Below are 18,512 nucleotides of genomic sequence, written 5' to 3' on the forward strand. Positions count from 1 at the left end.
TGACCTGGACCGCAGGGTGCTCCAGGCCGAAGTTGACATAGAAAACATCAGTCGTGACTCCGAGGGAGATCGGCAAACGGCAGCCACAGAGGCAGCCGAAATTTTTGGCAAATTCGAGGGACTCCAACAGGAGCGTGCCGAGGATTTAGCTTACAGGGCACAAGAGGCAGATAGGGTGACTGCCATGCAACAAACTATTGACGACTTGACAGACAAGCTCAATGTTGTCAATGCTGCCTTACAGGGCCTACTGCGAGGCGGTGGAAACCAGGTCGGGGGCGCTGCAAACCCCACCTCCGCGACACAAAAATTGAAAATTCCTGAGCCAAAGCCATACAGTGGAGCTAGGAATGCCAAGGAAGTGGAGAACTTCATTTTTGATGTCGAACAATATTTTGATGCTGTTGGGGGCCTAGAAGAAGCCAAGAAGGTAGCAACTGCTGCCATGTATCTTCAGGGTGATGCTAAACTCTGGTGGCGGGTGAAATACGAAGCCATCAAGGCCGGTGAAGATGCTCTCGAAACATGGGCAGAACTGAAGGCAGCCATCCGCCTACAATTCTTCCCCGAAAATGTTGAATACAATTCAAGGAGAAAGCTACGGGAGCTCCGTCAGACCAAATCTGTGCGGGACTACGTGCGGGAATTCTCCGCGCTCATGCTAAGCATACGCGACATGGGGGACAAAGACAAGCTCTTCACTTTCCTAGAAGGGCTGAAACCTTATGCCCGTATGGAGCTACAAAGGCAACGGGTAGATACCCTGCCCAAGGCGATCCAAGCAGCTGAATGCCTTGGGGACTATCAAATGGAAGCCCGGAAGGATAGGCCTCAACCGCCTACCCGAGCGGGATTCAAAGGGGGCCAGTCTAGCAATGGTGGCCCTAGCAGAAGTGGGGGAGATCGAAGCTCAACCAAACCTAAGGCTCCCTCCACAGGCAGCAACAGTGCTGCATCTAACAACAATGATCGGGGGAGGAAGCCTCCTTCAGGGTGCCGTCATTGTGGCGGACCACATTGGAACAATGAGTGCCCACATGCACAGATGAATGCCCATCAGACTTTTGATGATGGGACAGATGACGATTCAGACGATGCGGATCAGACTGAACCCGTAGGTGCCTTCAATGCAATTGTTGGCTCCATTTCTGAGGCATTAGCAGAGACTAGTGCTGGTATCCGTAAGAAGAAGGACCCATGTCCCGTCACCAAGAAAGGGAAAAAGAAGGCGGATGATGAGACTCCTCTTAAGCACGAGAGGACCTTAATGTTCGTTGAGATGAAGGTGAATGGCAAGCCCATTCGGGCCATGGTAGACACGGGTGCTACCCACAACTACTTAGCCTCGACTCAGGTGGAGCGCCTTGGTCTAGTCGTAGGGAAAGGTAGAGGCCGTGTCAAGGCTATCAACTCACCTCCCCAGCCAGTGGGTGGAATAGCCAAAGAAGTACCGATGAAGCTTGGCCCTTACGAAGGAAAATTCAACTTGCGCGTGGTGATCATAGATGACTTCGAGTTGATAGTTGGATTGGAATTCCTGAGGCAAACCAACACCATGCCTGTACCGTATGCTGACATGTTACTGATGATGGGAGCAAACGGGGCCAAGCCCTGCGTTATCCCGTGCATGCCCATGAAGATGGCCGTTGAAAACATCTCGGCCTTGCAGTTGAAGAAGGGGGTCAAAAGACATGAACTCACGTTCCTGGCAACCCTCTGCATTGAAGATGTAGAACGCTCATCGGGTCCCATTCCTGAGCCTGTGAAGGAGCTACTACTAGAGTTTGAAGATGTCATGCCACAAGACATGCCAAAGCGACTACCGCCTAGGCGCACTGTGGACCATGAGATTGAGCTGGTGCCGGGCGCGAAGCCACCTGCCCGGGCGCCTTACAGAATGTCACAACCTGAACTCACCTAGCTTCGGAGACAATTGACAGAAATGCTAGACATAGGGATTATCGTGCCCTCCAAATCCCTATACGGGTCCCCTGTGCTATTCCAAAAGAAACATGATGGTAGTCTACGACTCTGTGTGGACTATCGGGATCTAAACAAAATTACTGTGAAGAATAAGTACCCTATTCCGCTAATGGTAGACTTGTTCGATAGACTGGGTGGTGAAATGGCACGGCTATAATGCAGAGGAGAACACTTGGGAGAGGGGAACAAACCTCAAAGCCTACAAGAGCCTAATTGAAGATTATCTTGCAAGTAAGGCGCCGAGGACGTCGCCAACTCAGGTGGGGGAGAATGTCATGGGCGGCTTTCCAGCCGTGCCCCATGACCCCTTGGGCGCGCCCCGTGGCGTCCTAGCAAGCCTTCCAATGCCTAGCGCCACGGACGGCCCCGTGGTCTTGGTCGCGCCAAGTGACAAGCGCGCATGTGCCTCTGTCGCCCCACCGATATCCCTCGCCAGCGCCCAACCGCAGGCAGATGCCAACAGCGCCGCGCGCGCAGACAACGCCGCGCGCGCAGACCCTGATGCCAAAGATTATGCTGCTGACAACGAACCTGTTTCTGCCTTATAGAAAACTAAGTCTTTTTCATTGTAAATATAGAGTAGTTTTATTCCATGTACTTCCATTATGTTTCTCTAGTTTAATCAAGTCTAGTCTCTTAGCTTTGGTTTATTTTTTTAAGTATTATTAGGGGGGATCAAGCAATCAAACTTTTTAGCAAGCAAACAATTCTCTGTACTGGTGTCTCTCCCCCTCGACACCGCGTTGCCTTTCTGTAATAGCTTTCATTAATGCAATCAAGCTTTCTTTCATTCTCAATTCTCATTCTTGTTCTCTCAATTTCTCTTGACATTGGTTTTCTCGTACGGCACTGACAATCTAGTCTAGCGTACGGAGGGGACCTCAGTTGGCGGACAACAACTGCACTGACATCAGTTGCTTAGCCTTACGTCGCCATTCCAAGGAATTTCAGGAAGGCGTCGCGTAACAGATTGGATGTCCAAATCATTTATACAATACTAAAGTTAGAGTCAAACTTTGATAAATCAATTGTTTATATATTGTTTTTTTCTTATTCAAGGCTCTATAGAACCAGTTGAATATATTGAGTATTTCTAGTTTATTTTTCTAAATTTAGTCCATCGAGTTATTAACTCTACTTTAAATATACTAATTAACCATTTTCGGATTAAAAAGAGTTGCGTGAAAACTCATTGTTTATGTGAGACTAGAATTGGGGGTTTTGACACAGTTACCCACAAAAATAAAACTATTTATCCTTATCTACCCATTTATTTTTCTATCCATAAACTAATTATATTTCCTACCCATAATAGTTTTTGTAAAGAATTTTTTCTTTATTCTCCAATTCTTTTTAATTTCTATGCTTCTTTTCTTTTTCTTTTTTTTTCTTTTCTCCTTTTCTTTTTTCTCGTTTTCTTCTTAATTTTTTCCTTTTTTACTTTTTTAATTTCATTTAACTTCTTTTTTTATATTCTTTTTTCTCTTCATAATCTAATTTCATTTACCGTTTTTATTATTCTTTTTTATACTATTACTAAAGAAAAATTAAATTGTGTGTCAATTAAATTTAGCTAATACAACCAAAAAATATTAACTAACATATGATACCAGTATAGTATATAGATATACCAACAGGATATACAATTGTACGTAAAGAGTTAAAAAAATTTTAATTCAATTATTAAACTGAAATAATATCGCTTGTCAATAAAAATTTTAAAAAATTCTAAAAGGATCTAATTGTAAGAGTATACCGTTACATTATATAGCATTCTATAATATATTTTTTTTGCATTTTTAATTTGCCTCTCACACAGGGTAAAAACTTAAAGCAAATTAAAAGGGAAAGACAAGTGAATTTACGGGTAATAAGTATACTATTATAGTATATTGTATATTATTACAGCATATTGTTACAGTATATTGCATATTATTATAGTATGCTATAACAATATATTGTATACTATAATAGTATACTATTGCAGTATAACTATATACTCCTATAGTATATTGTATACTATAGCAGTATACTGTTAGGTAACTGTGTTCTTTTTCGATTATTACAATATATCGTTGTAGTATATTATATGCTATAACAGTATGCTATTGTAGTATAGCTATATACTTCTACAACATATTGTATACCATAGTAGTATATTGCTATGTAATTGTGTTCTTTTTCGATTTCCGGCTGAAAATTTCGATCTCGATCACTTCAAATCAGCTTCTACTGCGATCAAATTTCAGTATGAATTTCCAAAAAGTAGTATAAGCAATATTTAATAGCAACATGATCATAACTAAAAATTTTCGGGAAATGATCCGAACTAGAATAATTAGCGACGAGAAAATATAAAATTTATAGGGAGGGAGAGAGCATTTTATGGCGAAGAAAGGTATTCAATAGGCGATCATTTCATTCAGCAAGAGAAAATAAAACTACATGCGTGCAGTGAGTTAATTGAATCATAATTTATTGATATTGAGCAAATCTATTTTTTTGTATACACAAAATCATCACATAACTAAACAAAAACTGCTACTCCTTGCTTCCATTAATTATCAATATTTTACTTTGTGAATATTATAAAAATATAGCCTATCAGATAAATAATTTTACTTACGAAGATAGAAGCAAGAACAAAGAGAGAAAATCGATGAAGAGAGAAATAAAATGTTTCTTACCTTGGATTGAAGGAAGAAAGGTCCCGCATAGGTTAGGTATATGTTGGATTTACCCTAAGTTATATGGATAAAACAACTAAAGTTTTGTAGTACTAACATGATTTCAGGCCATTGGTTGCCCCCCAAAAGATACATTTCTTTCCTCCAAAAAACACATTTGTCTCTTTTTCCTTCTTTGGTGAAGCATACATTTGTCAATTCACTAAAATAAAGCTTTGCACAGCAACAAATTAAGAAAGGGGACAAAAATTATTTTATTGGCAATTGCAGAGAAGTACAAATAGAAATTGTTTTGGAACATTTGCTGACAATTAAATAAACGGAGGGGAAAAGTTAATCTTTTTGTAAATAAAGGATAATAAATAATTTTTAAAAAAATTATTCCAAACGTCTCGTTGCAACCAACTATGCCCCTTTCTCTATTCACAGGTACACTCAACAACAACAACTGCTATGCATCAATCCTACACAAATTTAAATCGGTAATATAAATCCTCATTTTCAAGCTCACATATACACTCCATCCAAAAAAAAATGTATAAGAAGAGAAAAATTGGATGTAATTGCGAAAGACCAACAACTCTCTTTTCTCTTATTTTTTCTGGGAATTAAGAACATTATAGATTGAGGAAAATGCTTGGTTTGAAGTTATAAAAATGTATACTTGAAGATGGAATTAAAACAATTATTTGAGTGGTTAAAGTTATGTTTGGCCATAATTTTATTTGAATAAAGTTAAATATTTGTAGGCGAAAATCCATATTTCACTTGACTACTTCTCTATAAGTTTCTAAAATACCTTACTAGTAATTAAGTTTTGAAAGTACTTATACACAAAAATCCAAGCTAATATTTACAAATATTGAAATATTTATGTATGAGTAAATGGGTCCGCTTTTAACATGCATCATGGTTAGTGTGACAAATCCCACCTAAATGAATGCTATAATGACAGCTTGAAAATACATTTTTATTAAAAGTTGCCCTGCTTATTCCTATTGTGTTTAGGAAAAAAGAACTACGAAATGATGTGAGCCTGTTTAAGCTAAGCCATAAAATAACTTAATATTGGATATCTTAGCTTTTTGACTATTTAAATCGACAAAAATAACTTTAGATAATACGGTACTAACCTCTGTTTTAAAAGGCAGAATTGGAACTCGTCCGGGGGTCGCCCCGGGGCGGAGCACTCGTAAAACGCCCCTGAGTTTATGTGTGAGGCTTAGTTCCGTGAGATTTACTTCTTGGCCATCGGGTCTTACGTCCCGGACACGCCCAACGCCCAGCGTACTGGGCTCGCCTAGTAGAACTTTATGCAATTGTATGTAACTAATCTTGTAAATCCTCAATTTTTCTTAATAAATCGGTGACAATACAAAATTATTTTTTTCTTAATCATAAATTATTAAGTTGAGAGTTTTTTATGTCATAATTAAAATAAAAATTATTGCACGTTATCTACTAAGACATCTATGATAGTTAATTTTAAATAAATCTTTCATTTAAAAATTATTAATTTATTAACTTTTGTTATGTCTTTACTATATAATAGTCCATAATTTTTTTTATAATTATTTTTTCTAAATATTCTTTTTTTATGTTTACGAGATACAATACTTATTAATTTAATAACGCCGTATTAGCTAGTAACTATTTATAAATAATTAGTTATCATGGTATTGTATGATGAATTATGTGTCACTTTATTAACTTGTTGAAACTTAAAAATAAATGATGCTAGAGAATCATATTTAAATTGTGAATTATGTTTTTATATAAATTCTCTTTCAAATAGAAAGCGTATTAAATAAAAGGAGTATTTTAAGAAAAATATTAAATTATAATATCGAAATTCTTTAAGATGCATTACTACTTAAGAGATACATATAAGATTTCGTATCGAATACATTACTTTTGATGTTTGAGTTGTAACGACGTTGCAGCTAATTTGCATATTATGATATTTGTCATACTTTTCGTATTATTCATAGTTGAATTATAATTTATAAATAGATTATTTGTTAAAATTTTGTGATTTTAATGTAATTTTATAATTATTTTTATTTTATACTATCTTAACATTCTTGAAATTAGTAAAATTTAAAGATCTCTGGGACTTACGCCCCATATCTCAGGGTTTACGTCTCGCCTCGTCAGATGTAGAATGTCTCGCCTCACGCTCGCCTTTTGAAACATTGGTACTAACATTTAACATAGGAATTGGGAAAAATGATAATCATAAAAGGGCCTTAACAAGGACAACTTAACTTTTGAATACATTTTTCGCTATGATTTTCGTCCACTAAATTGAACCAAAACATTAGCATCGAGAATCTTGAAAGCATGTGCCTCATAATTGACTAAGCTATTTCATGAATCTGTCCATACTTTAATTATTTTGCAAGTGGCAGATGAACAGTCTGTGAAAATGATTTAAGAGACATTAGTCAAAGATAAAGAAGATATTATTCCGATAATGTCCATGTTATGCAGAGTTGTATTTTCTTTTCACCAAGTGCAGAGTTCTATTTAATAAAGCTGCTAATTGATTTTCCGTGCACATATTAAATGATTAAGAGATAGTAAAAATTGATATGCAAAACATGTGTTATATGTTTTGAATTTCCAAACATGATCTAAACACCACTTTTAAATTAGTAACTTTGTCGATGCTCCATCACATAAAGTTTATCCGAATATGATGTATGCACAAAATCTTCTATAAGCATAATACATTTGATTTGGTATAACATTACGTATGCCTCTAGAAAAAACTCTTGGTTTTGTCCTTGATCCATAAGTAGGAGTGGCAAAATGGTTAAAAGAAAGAAGTTAATCACCCATATTATCCACTAACAAATGGGTTGGATAATGAACTTTTTAAAAACGAGTCAAATATGGATAAGAACCATATTATCCATTTAGAAAATGGATAACCAATAGGTAACCAATGGATAACCAATGAGTCTAACTTTTAGATTTGTAAAGCTTCAAATTGGGGGTTTTCAAGTTAGGGAGACTAAAAATTCTCCCAAAAGTGATCATATACAAGAAGTCATGGATAATATTGTTACTCATATTATCCGCCGGTTAACCCATTTTTTATTCGTATTAAATATCGGTCGGGTCGGATAATTTATCAGTTTTTTCATTACCCGTTTTCAATACGAACCATATCTGACCCGACCCGCCCGTTTGTCACTCCTATCCATAAGAGAGCTCCAATACGAGAAGTCAATCAAGATATATATTATTCAATCAAAGGTCCAATTGATTACCACTTCTGTATTGAATATATATTTATAGGGTAAAATTGATTTATATTAAATGATCGATAGTAGCGTGACACGTGGAATCAAAAACAGGTAAAAAGTAAATCAAGTAACAACTCGTATCGAGAAAAACATCTGCAGTTGGCATCGGATAAACCCTAAAGGAAGCATTATCAACGTGAGCAGATCGAATATTTGTCACCGGATAGCATCTAATGAAGAATATTTCTTAGCATTAAATGGGGAGTCGTTGTAGAGAATATTTGCATTCATGGCCTACCGTTACATATTCATCAATGACCCCTTTATTGTTATTTAAGAAGGGCTTGGTCCTAGGATTTTGTTTCCCTAGGTATAACTATAAATAATAGGTTGCACAGCCATTGTAACACGTGAATTCTTTGCAGAACTTACGATATATTTCATTCTCAAGCTTAATCAAATAACTTTATTAGCTCTTTTATATTATTTTTATTTCTGTCCTCGGGGCCAAGTTTGTCATTTCCTTCGATTTTAACTGCTCAGTCTTATTTTTAATCTTATTTATTTGTCATTTTTTATCAAATCAGTTCACTTGTCTATAAACCATATAAAAAATTCAATTGTACCATTTTGAGAGTAACAATTTGGCGCCCATCGTAGGGCTTAGAGAGTTGCGTAATCGATTGATCCTACTAACTTGTTTGATTCTTTTTTCCTTAGCAAAAAAACGAGAATGACAGCTAACGATGTCAACATCGCACACAACATTGAGGGGCATGAAATCTACCTCAACATGAGGATTCAATAAGCGACACCCGCAATGAGGGGATGAGGCAACCCCGATACGTGGAGGACAGTACCTTTGACTTGTATGATATCCAACTCCCGATGACGCAGAAGATGAACAGATTGCGAAAATAGTAAGGATCCTAAGAGAGCAACAAAAAGCCATCATGGGTGATCCTTCAAGACAGGATCAGGTAATGATGGAATTAAAGCAGGCGTTGTCAGGCGCTTCTAACAATGCAAGCGGTAGGGGTCCGGTTCCTCCCGGTTTTCCTGCAAATCAAATAGCTCAAGGAGTTGATAACAATACCCCAAGGGGTGAGGTCAGCTTCGAAGGTGCCGGGAGGACTGGTAGCGGATCCGGTAATGATAACGGTAATGATCCCTTCAAATTCAAGCTCATAAGACTCATGAGGGAAATGAACGAACAGATGGATCAAAACGTGAAGGAGTTTCACGCCTGAATGGATCAAATTCTGGGCGCACCACCAATTTTGAAGATCCCAAATTCGAAAAAATATACTCAGTTGTCGTTTAAACCGAGTGCAGCACTAGGGTTAATTCCTAAGAAGTTCAAGATGCCAGACATACCAAAATACGATGGGACTTCGGGCCCGCAGGAGCACAGCATAACTTGTACCACGGTTGTGAAGGGAATGATTTGGCTCAACATGAGATCGAATCGATTATGCTGAAGTAAGTTCGAAAAAACCCTCGCAAAGGGGGCCTTGACATGGTATTCACTCTTACCTGAACATTCAATTGACTCCTTTGAGATGCTTGCAGATTCCTTTATTAAGGCCCACAACGGGGCCAGAAAGGACCAAGCCAGGAAGGCGGGCATATTTAGGATCGCACAAGGTGAGTCTGAATTATTACGTGAATTCGTGATCAGATTCCAGAAAAAGAGGATGATGCTACCGGCCATACCAGACGAATGGGCAGCGGAGGCGTTCACAAATAGTTTGAATTCAAGAAGCTCTGGCACTTCCCAAAAGATGAAGGAAAGCCTGCTCGAATTCCAAGAGACCACATGGGTGGATGTTCATAACCGATATGAGTCGAATATAAGTATAGAAGATGATTAGCTCGGGTTCCCGGCATTAACCAAGGGGTGGGACCAAGACAAGAACCAGGATAAGTTCAAATGTGATTTTAATGCAGACCGGTGATCTTTTAAAGGACACTTCTTGTCATACGAGATAACCAAAGGATGCAACAGCAAAGGGTTATGGTCTTCAGATAGGTTCGCTCCGGACAGAAGAACTGACCGTGGCCGGAACAACAGATCGTTGCAAGAAAATGAGGTACCGGGGACCCGAGATTCCACATATCTCAAGTTGTCAAATTAAAATTTCAACATCAACGTAGTATAGTTGGTATCAGTGGTCAAGAATATCAAAGAAGCATAATTCTCAAAGCCAATCAGATCTAACCCCAGCTAGAGGGATCCTAACCTATGGTGCGAGTATCATGGGACTCACGACCACAGAATTAGGGACTTCCGGCATCTGCATGAAGAGGTGGCTACATTATTAAAGAACGGCTATCTTTGGGAGTTCTTAAGCGACCTGGCCAAGAACAATTGCGACCATAGCAGAAGATCCTCCTCGGATGAATAAACATGATTTTTGGAGGACACAAAATCAATGGTGTAACCTTCTCGGCGGACAAGAAGACAAAGGTATTAGTAACCCACAACAGGAGACTCCGGGAAGCCATCAAAGATGATGTCACCATCACGGAGGAGATGCCGATGGTCTTCTTCTACCGCATAATGACGCCCTGGTAATCTCCCTTAATGTCTTATATTTCAATATTAAGAGTGTTTGGATTGACCCAGGAAGCACAACCAACATCATTCAATGGAGAGTGCTAGAATAAGTAAAGTTAACCAGAAGCATTATTCCAACAACAAAACTCCTCGCTGGGTTCAACTTGGCAAGTGTGACAACCCGATGAGAGACCCTGATGCCCACGAATGCCGAAGGGGTAATCAAGACCACCTTATTCGAAGTAGCAGACGACAACATGAGTTACAATATATTCCTCGAAAGACCATTGTTACATGAGATGAAGGTCGTACCCTCAACATATTATCAACTGCTGAAATTCCCAACCTCGGAGGGAATCAAGCAGATAAGAGAAGAACAATCGGTACCAAGAGAGATGAATACAATGTCAATTTCCAGCAGTAAAGGGAAGGAGCTTAGCAAATAGCAATTACAGGAACTGACGCCTGCTCCTGTGCCAAATAAAGATGATAAAGGTGAGGAGTCATCAGAATCCCACCAAGTACCGAGATACTTTCAGGTGCCGGAAGAGACATATGCAACCAAATCCACTACTGAGGAACTCGAGCAAGTGGCTTTGTTAGAAGAATTCTTGGTAAGGATGTTTCACTTAGGAACCGGATTCAACTCAGAACTCAGGTCAGGATTTATTAATTTCCTTAAAGTTAAGTTGATTGTTTTGCATGGTCACCCTCGGATATGAAATGCATCCCATTAGAGGTGGTCGTGCACAAATGAAGCCTAGACCCGAGCATCCCTCTGGTAAGGCATAAGAAGCGTCCAATAGCCGAGGTCAGAAACAGGTTTGTTAAAGAAGATGTAACTCGACTACTCGACATTGGTTCAATATGGGAGGTATAGTATCCCGAATAGTTAGCTAATGTAGTTGTAGTTCCAAAAAAGAATAACAAGTTTATAATGTGCGTAGATTACAAAGACTTAAATAATGCGTGCCTCAAAATTTCGTTCCTAGTGCCAAATATTGATCAAATAATCGATGCAACGGTCGGGCATGAGTTAATGAGTTTCCTTGTTGCTACTCCGGGTACAATCAAATCAAGATGAACTCGGAGGATCAGGAAATTTTTTTGTTCATAACAAACTTTGGCACACACTGTTATAATGTGATGCTATTTGGGCTTAAAAACGCTGGAGCCACTTATCTGAGGCTCGTGAACAAGATATTTGAGAAACAAATAGGCAAAACAATGGAAGTGTAAATAAATGACATACTAGTCAAGTCTTTGAATACAGGTGATCATTTAAAGCACCTCCAATAGACCTTCGATATCTTGAGGAAGCATAACATGAAGCTCAACCCAAAAAAAATGTGCGTTCGAGGTTGGCTCTGGCAACTTCTTGGGTTTCTTGGTCTCACAAAGAGGGATGGAGGTATATCCTGATAAAACCAAAGCCATCAAAGACATCCCGGATCAATTAACGAGCATAAAAAAAGTACAGAGGTTAACCGAAAGATTGGTCCCTTCAAGCAGGTTCATCTCTCGATCCTCGGAAAAGTGTCATCACTTTTTCTCACTTCTGAAGAAGAACAATTTTGAATAGACACCGGAATGTCAGTAGACCTTGAAATACCTAAAACATTATCTACCAAGCCCCCCGCCACTATCAAAACTGGGAGAAGGTGAACAATTACTAATATATCTAGCGGTCATAAAAGTAGCGGTAAGTTCCATTTTAGTATGGGAGGACAAAGGTACATAATTTCCTATCTATTACGTTAGTAAAGTTTTGTCAGGAGTGGAGACTCGTTATCAACACCTCGAAAAGCTTGCCTTAGATCTCGTAGTCGCCTTTCGAAAGCTTAGGCCTTATTTTTCAATTCTAACCGATAGCCGTTGTGACAACCTTCTCCCCGTGGAATGTTCTTCCCAACCCTGAGTTATTAGGACGGTTGGCTAAATGGGCATTCGAAATTAGTGAGTTCGATATTGAATACAATCCTAGGACTGCGATCAAATCACATGTTTTAGCTGACTTTGTGGACGTTTTTAGTCCCAGGTTATTGCTCCTGGCTGCTAAATGAGCGGTGCTAGTGTCAAAAATGACATCACGAGTTTGGACCTTGTTCAGAGATAGAGTATCCAATGTGAAAGGGTTCGGGCTCGGGGTGGTTCTAATCACGCCCTCAGGGGAAACCCTGAGGCAGGCCATTAAAACTATTATGTTAACTAATAATGAAGCCGAGTATGAGGTTTTGGCTGCAGGACTCGAACTGGCTCGAGGACTTGGCTTCGATGTCATAGAGATCAAATGTGATTCTCAGATAGTAGTAAACCAAGTGTACAGGATTTTCGACACAAATGAGGGATGCATGCAACAATATGTGAATAAAGTTCAGGTATTACTTGCACGATTCATGGAATGGTCGATTACACACATTCGAGAGAAGAGAATATGGAAGTAGATGTGTTGGCTAATTTGAGGTCCTCTACGGAGATGAAAGGCTCTGACTCCGATTCTATCATTCAACTTCTGCATTCGATACTAGATGTGGACGGCTATTGTGATGTAAATACAACCAACCTAGTCTGGGACTGAAGGCATGAGTTCATCGAATATCTTCAGCATGGCATGTTTCCCAAAGACCCGAAGGTGTCCTGGGCACTACATACCAAAGCGGCTCACTATTGCCTCAATGGTGGGCAAATTATATAGGAGATCGTACCAAGGTCTGTTGGCCAGATGTTTAGGAGCCTTGGAGGCGAACTACATCATGAGAGAGGTCCATGAAGGAATTTGCGAGAACCATTCCAGTGTAAATTCGTTGGTACTAAAGTTGGTTAGGGCAGGATAATACTAGCCCCGGATGGAACATGACGCAAACACGTTCGTTCAGAAATGCGACAAGTGTCAGTGCTATGCACAGTTGGTGCACCAACCGGCAGAACTCTTGCATTTGGTACTGTCCCCATGGTCATTCATGAAATGAAGGATGGATATAATTGGTCCACTGCCACCAGGTCCCGGAAAGGTAAGATTTCTTTTAATTTTAACTGATTACTTCATTAAATGGGTTGAAGTAAGTCCTTACCAAAAGATCGGTGAATGAAAGTTGGCTTTCTATGGGAACATATAATCTATCGATTCGAAATACCGAAGAAAATTGCCTACGACAACGAACCACATTTCATAAGCTCCAAAGTCACGAAATTTCTCGAAGGCTTGAAAATCAAAAGGATTACATTCTCACTGTACCATCTGAGCTCTAATGGATAGGTGGAGTCAAACAATAAGATGATTATCCAAAACCTCAAAAAGAGGTTAAAAGCTGCTAAATGCAAGTGGCCCGAAGATGGCGTACCGGATGACAACAAAATCAAGCACGAGAGATACACCTTTCTCTCTCGTATATGGCACGAAAGCTATGATCCCTGTGGAAGTGGAGGAATCAACCTTACGATTTTCCCAAGCAAATGAAGAAGTAAGTAATGAGGCATTGCTGGTGAGGATGGATCTGCTCGATGAATGCAGGGACTTGGCACACATGAGGATGGTGGCTCAGAAACAAATGATGGAAAGATAAGATAATCGGAGGGCTAATATCCATTACTTCATAGTATGAGACTTGGTTTTGATAAAGGTGACTTAGAACAATCGAGAAATTAACATTGGGAAGCTATGTCCAACGTGGGAAAGCCCCTAACGGGTTTCAGCTGTCACCGGCAAAGCAGCGTACGAGCTAAAAAATCAAGATGAAATGAGATTGTCCAGCAATTAGAACGTGGCTCACCTCAAAAGATACTACTGCTGATGGATCCTATCTATACCGAAAGTATGTGACTACACTCTTTTTCTCTTCAATCAGTTTTTGTCCCAATCGGATTTTTCTGATAAGGTTTTTAACGAGGCAGTAACGGGAAGCATACTACGAAAGGAATGTCATCAGCAAAGTTAAGACCTTTAAATGACAAGACATTAAAATCATAAACCACTATTGGATGGTTAAATAGTCTTTAGCTCAATGACAAGTTCCTGATGGGAAGAAAAACTTGCCATCGAACCAAAGAATATTTAACCATTCACGAGTTGTTTCCACCAACAAAGCAAGACTTCCAGTGTTTTAATTCGCATACTTTGCATTCGAACACTGGGGTGGGGAATAGTATTGGATAAGGCAGCAAGGATGCCATGCAAACCCAGACTACAAGACCTGGGAACAAAATGTCTCATCGGAATCGGAGATTGCATGGCTAGCCCCGTAGAAATAAGTTGTACGAATTAGCCACTTGTATTGGCAATTTCTTTTTTTTAGAAATCGAATGATTATGTACTTTTAAAGATAAAAGGAATAAAATAAAGTCCTTTTATTTTTATCTTGTTTCTTGTCCAAACGATGAGTTAATTTTATCATTTGAAAGTTACAGAAAACTTCAAATGCTTTTGCCGGAATGAACATGCGACGTCATTTTCAAGAGCACCGTAAACATAAGTTGACCCTCTCTTATGAAACCTTCATAGTAAAGGGTTGATTCTGGAAGCGTTTAGAAACTATGAGACAAAAATACACCTGAAGCCTAATCTAATTTGACGCAAAAGAGAATAAACTTAGCGCAATACTTAAGCAAAAGTCTTCTTTATTTATTGAAATGCCAAACGACAAAAATTAAAAAGTACAAAGGAAAACAACAAAAGAAAAGAAGAAGAAATCTAAACATTATCCGCCAGAACATGGGGGAAGAGAGGTATCTACGCCCCATGGGGGAAGTGGGTAGATCAGCCACCGGTTCGGGACCTGGGCCTTCATCATCATTCTCTTCAAGTTCCTCCTCGATTCCTGAATAATCGAAATCGGTGCTCGAAGAGTCAATTGCATCAAGTTTAATAGGGAGATGTTCTCGAGCGGTTAACTCCAATGCTTGGGCCTTGGCGATGTAATCATCAATATCAACGATGCCCGCTTTGGTGTCCTCCAGGGTTTTTCTCCTCATATGATACAGAGCGTACTTCTTTTCAAATACAAGGAATCCCTTTAGTGTTGGAGCTTTGTTTAAACCCACCAACCTCGCTTGAAGGACATCCCTCTCGAATCTCGTGGCAACAAGGCTAGAATCAAGATCACAGATTGTATATAGGTGAAGCCAATTTTGATCCATGATCTTCTTAAATATCTCTTCCATCTTGGCCCTCTTCTCCTCGACGGAATTAGCCTCCTCGATTTTGGAGCTCAAGGCTGCCTCCAAGTTATTCACTTGTTCAACGGAGGTAGATTCACGTTCGGCGGCAGCAAGCACAACATCTTGAAGCTCAACCCACTTAGCCTTAGCATCTTGGATCCGTGTATGTAATTGAATGACTTCTTGGTTATGGGCCATCACTTCTTTCTCACTTTGCTGCAATCGGGTCTCAACCTCACCCGCTTCAATAGCTTTTACCTCCTACATTGGGAGGCGCATAGCAAGTTGATTCCTTTCCACCAACAATTGATCCCGTTCGGAGACAGGTCCTTCTTTATCAAGAATCTATGAAGGCCCTCGAAAGCAAGGAAGTTAGCTTGTAAAAAGTATATCGAGTTTAGAAACCCCATTACAACAGATAAATAGAAAACAAGCAATAAGAAAACAAGTACGATACCATTGCCGCATTATGCATTGCATTATTCAATAGACACTCCTTTGAAAGGGAAAGTATTTTCTTCTTATCCTTTTCTGACGCAAATAGCTTGAGGTAGTATGAGATCTCCACCAGTCTGGACAACAAATGACACCCCTTCAAAACCGAAAGAATGGCACCCCCATCCCTCGGTGATCTGGAGAAGAGGGTGAATAATTGTGCCCCAAATATCCATTGTCGGGAAACTGGGGAGGAGAAGCACCCTCCTCTCGAGCGTTTGTGGCTGGTGGAGGAGATACAGTGGATGCTGGTGGTGAAGGTACAACTGGTGTAGAGGAGCATGAAGTTATTGGCGTTGTAGGTTGAGAAGCAGCTGCAACATGAGCAATGTTGATTATTGGTTACTCCGTGTCCGAAGGCAGAAGAATCCCGAGATCCGATCTCCTTGGACTAGAAACAACAACAGGGACAGGATAGTGATAATTGGCATTATCTACCAGAGCCATCTCGCCCCAAAGCGCTTGGACCTCTTCTACAGTCGGGTTTTGAAGCTCTACCGAGCATCCGGTTGAGCTGATAAAGATCGTTTCTCCTTTGAAGGGAAGCTTCTCTATCACTAGCTTCTCGTTCGTCTTCAATGACCACAGTAACCATGGTCGGCTCAGTCATAGCCTTCTTTATTTTCTTATCCTTACCCCAGTCGAGGAAGTGTGCCACCTTTTTGGCTGCTTATTCTCTGGCTAGGGACTCCGAGAGGAAGCACCCCATCGGAAGCAGATCCGAGAGCACCGCTTCAAGTGAGAGCACTTTGTAGCAATCTCACGGCCACCACGGGATCCTCCAAAACATCAACCCCGGGGTAAGTGATAGAATCCTGCGAGAGTCCTGAATCAAGCAAAAGATAAAGTTAGCAAATTTACTACAGAGGCAAAAGGGAGAAGGATTCAGTTTACCATGGCTCTTGGCCTTCCACCCATATTTAGGGGCCATCTCCTTCCACCGATGGGTTTCTGGCGTTGTGATATCTAGAATCTTTTGAACCTATTGGTCCAGGCCTTGAACCCTTTGTGGTGTCCATTGAATAATTGGAACAATGGAAACAAAAGGGTCAACAATGACGATGAAGGAAAGATATGAATAAATTACAAACTTACGTGAACGATTTCATGATTTAGGAAAAGATGGAGTTGTGGCGGGGTGATATCTCTGGTAGCAATGACGACAAATTGCTCCATCCATCCATGGTTACTATGATCGTCCACACTGGTGAGAAGGGCGTGGTAGCCACGTTTGCTGAAATTTATTACTCCCCCATGGATGATTTTGGGGGTGTAGAGATTCATCATGTGTGCCAGGGTTAGGGTATTCCTAGTCTCCGTGCACAACTATCATAAACAAGCCACCATTTGCCATATAGAAAGGCCTACTTGTGCCAAGCAGACCTTTATTGGTGGTAGAACTCCAAAATTATGGGGTTGAGCCCTCTGCTAAAAAATAACGGACCCAAGATGAAGGGATACGCATATACGTAAAATCTTCCTTGGTGAAAGTAACCCGCTTAATCAAATCCGAAGCAAGGATGTTAAGGACTGTGCAGTTCCAGTCCTTCTTCACAACAGGAATACTTGAATGGCGAATAGAGGAGGGGTATATGCTAACGACCCAAGTCCGTAAAGACAAAGAGGGGAACTTCTCTTGGATGTTAATGACGATGCTCGGGTATTTGGATATAATGGTGCTTACCATGGGAGGATCAGCGTCAACATCAACCTCTTTGTCTTTGTTCTCTCTAGTCCTCCGCCGAAGAGAAAACCAGAGTTTTCGAAAGATTCAGTAAAGAAGCCATGCTAGTAAAAAGGTAATGAAGTTTTTTGAAGAAAGTTAGAAAAAGATAAAAGCAAAAGGAGGTTAAATGGAAAGAAGATGATGAACTTATGAAATTTTTGGAAGTGAAAGAGGTAAAATGATGAGTATAAGTAAAGATATAGATGTCAAATATTGTGGTCATGATTACCTCAAGAACCGGCAAAATTATTGCTAAATCGTGGTGCAACACATGTTCGGGGTATTAAATGCGAGAAGACATGCGTTCTTTCAAGCGTCAGAGATTGTTCAGAAGGTTTTTAGAAGATTTCGCGCCAAGAAAGGGATCTTCACAAACTTCCTGATGATATAAAGATATGCCACTGAAAAGAAGGGGGACTATCTATATAGGATAAAATTGATTTATATCAAATGATCGAATAGTAGCATGACACGTGGAACCGAAGACAGGTAGAAAGTAAATCAAGTAACAACCCGTACCAGGAACAACAATTGCAGTTAGCATCAAATAGACCCCGAAGAGAGCATGATCAACGTGAGAAGATCGAATATTTGCCATCTGATAACATTCAATGGAGAATATTCCGTGGCATTAAATGGGCAGCCGTTGCAGT

This window comes from Nicotiana sylvestris, chromosome 6, assembly GCF_000393655.2.
Source record: "Nicotiana sylvestris chromosome 6, ASM39365v2, whole genome shotgun sequence".
In the NCBI taxonomy this organism is placed as follows: domain Eukaryota; kingdom Viridiplantae; phylum Streptophyta; class Magnoliopsida; order Solanales; family Solanaceae; genus Nicotiana; species Nicotiana sylvestris.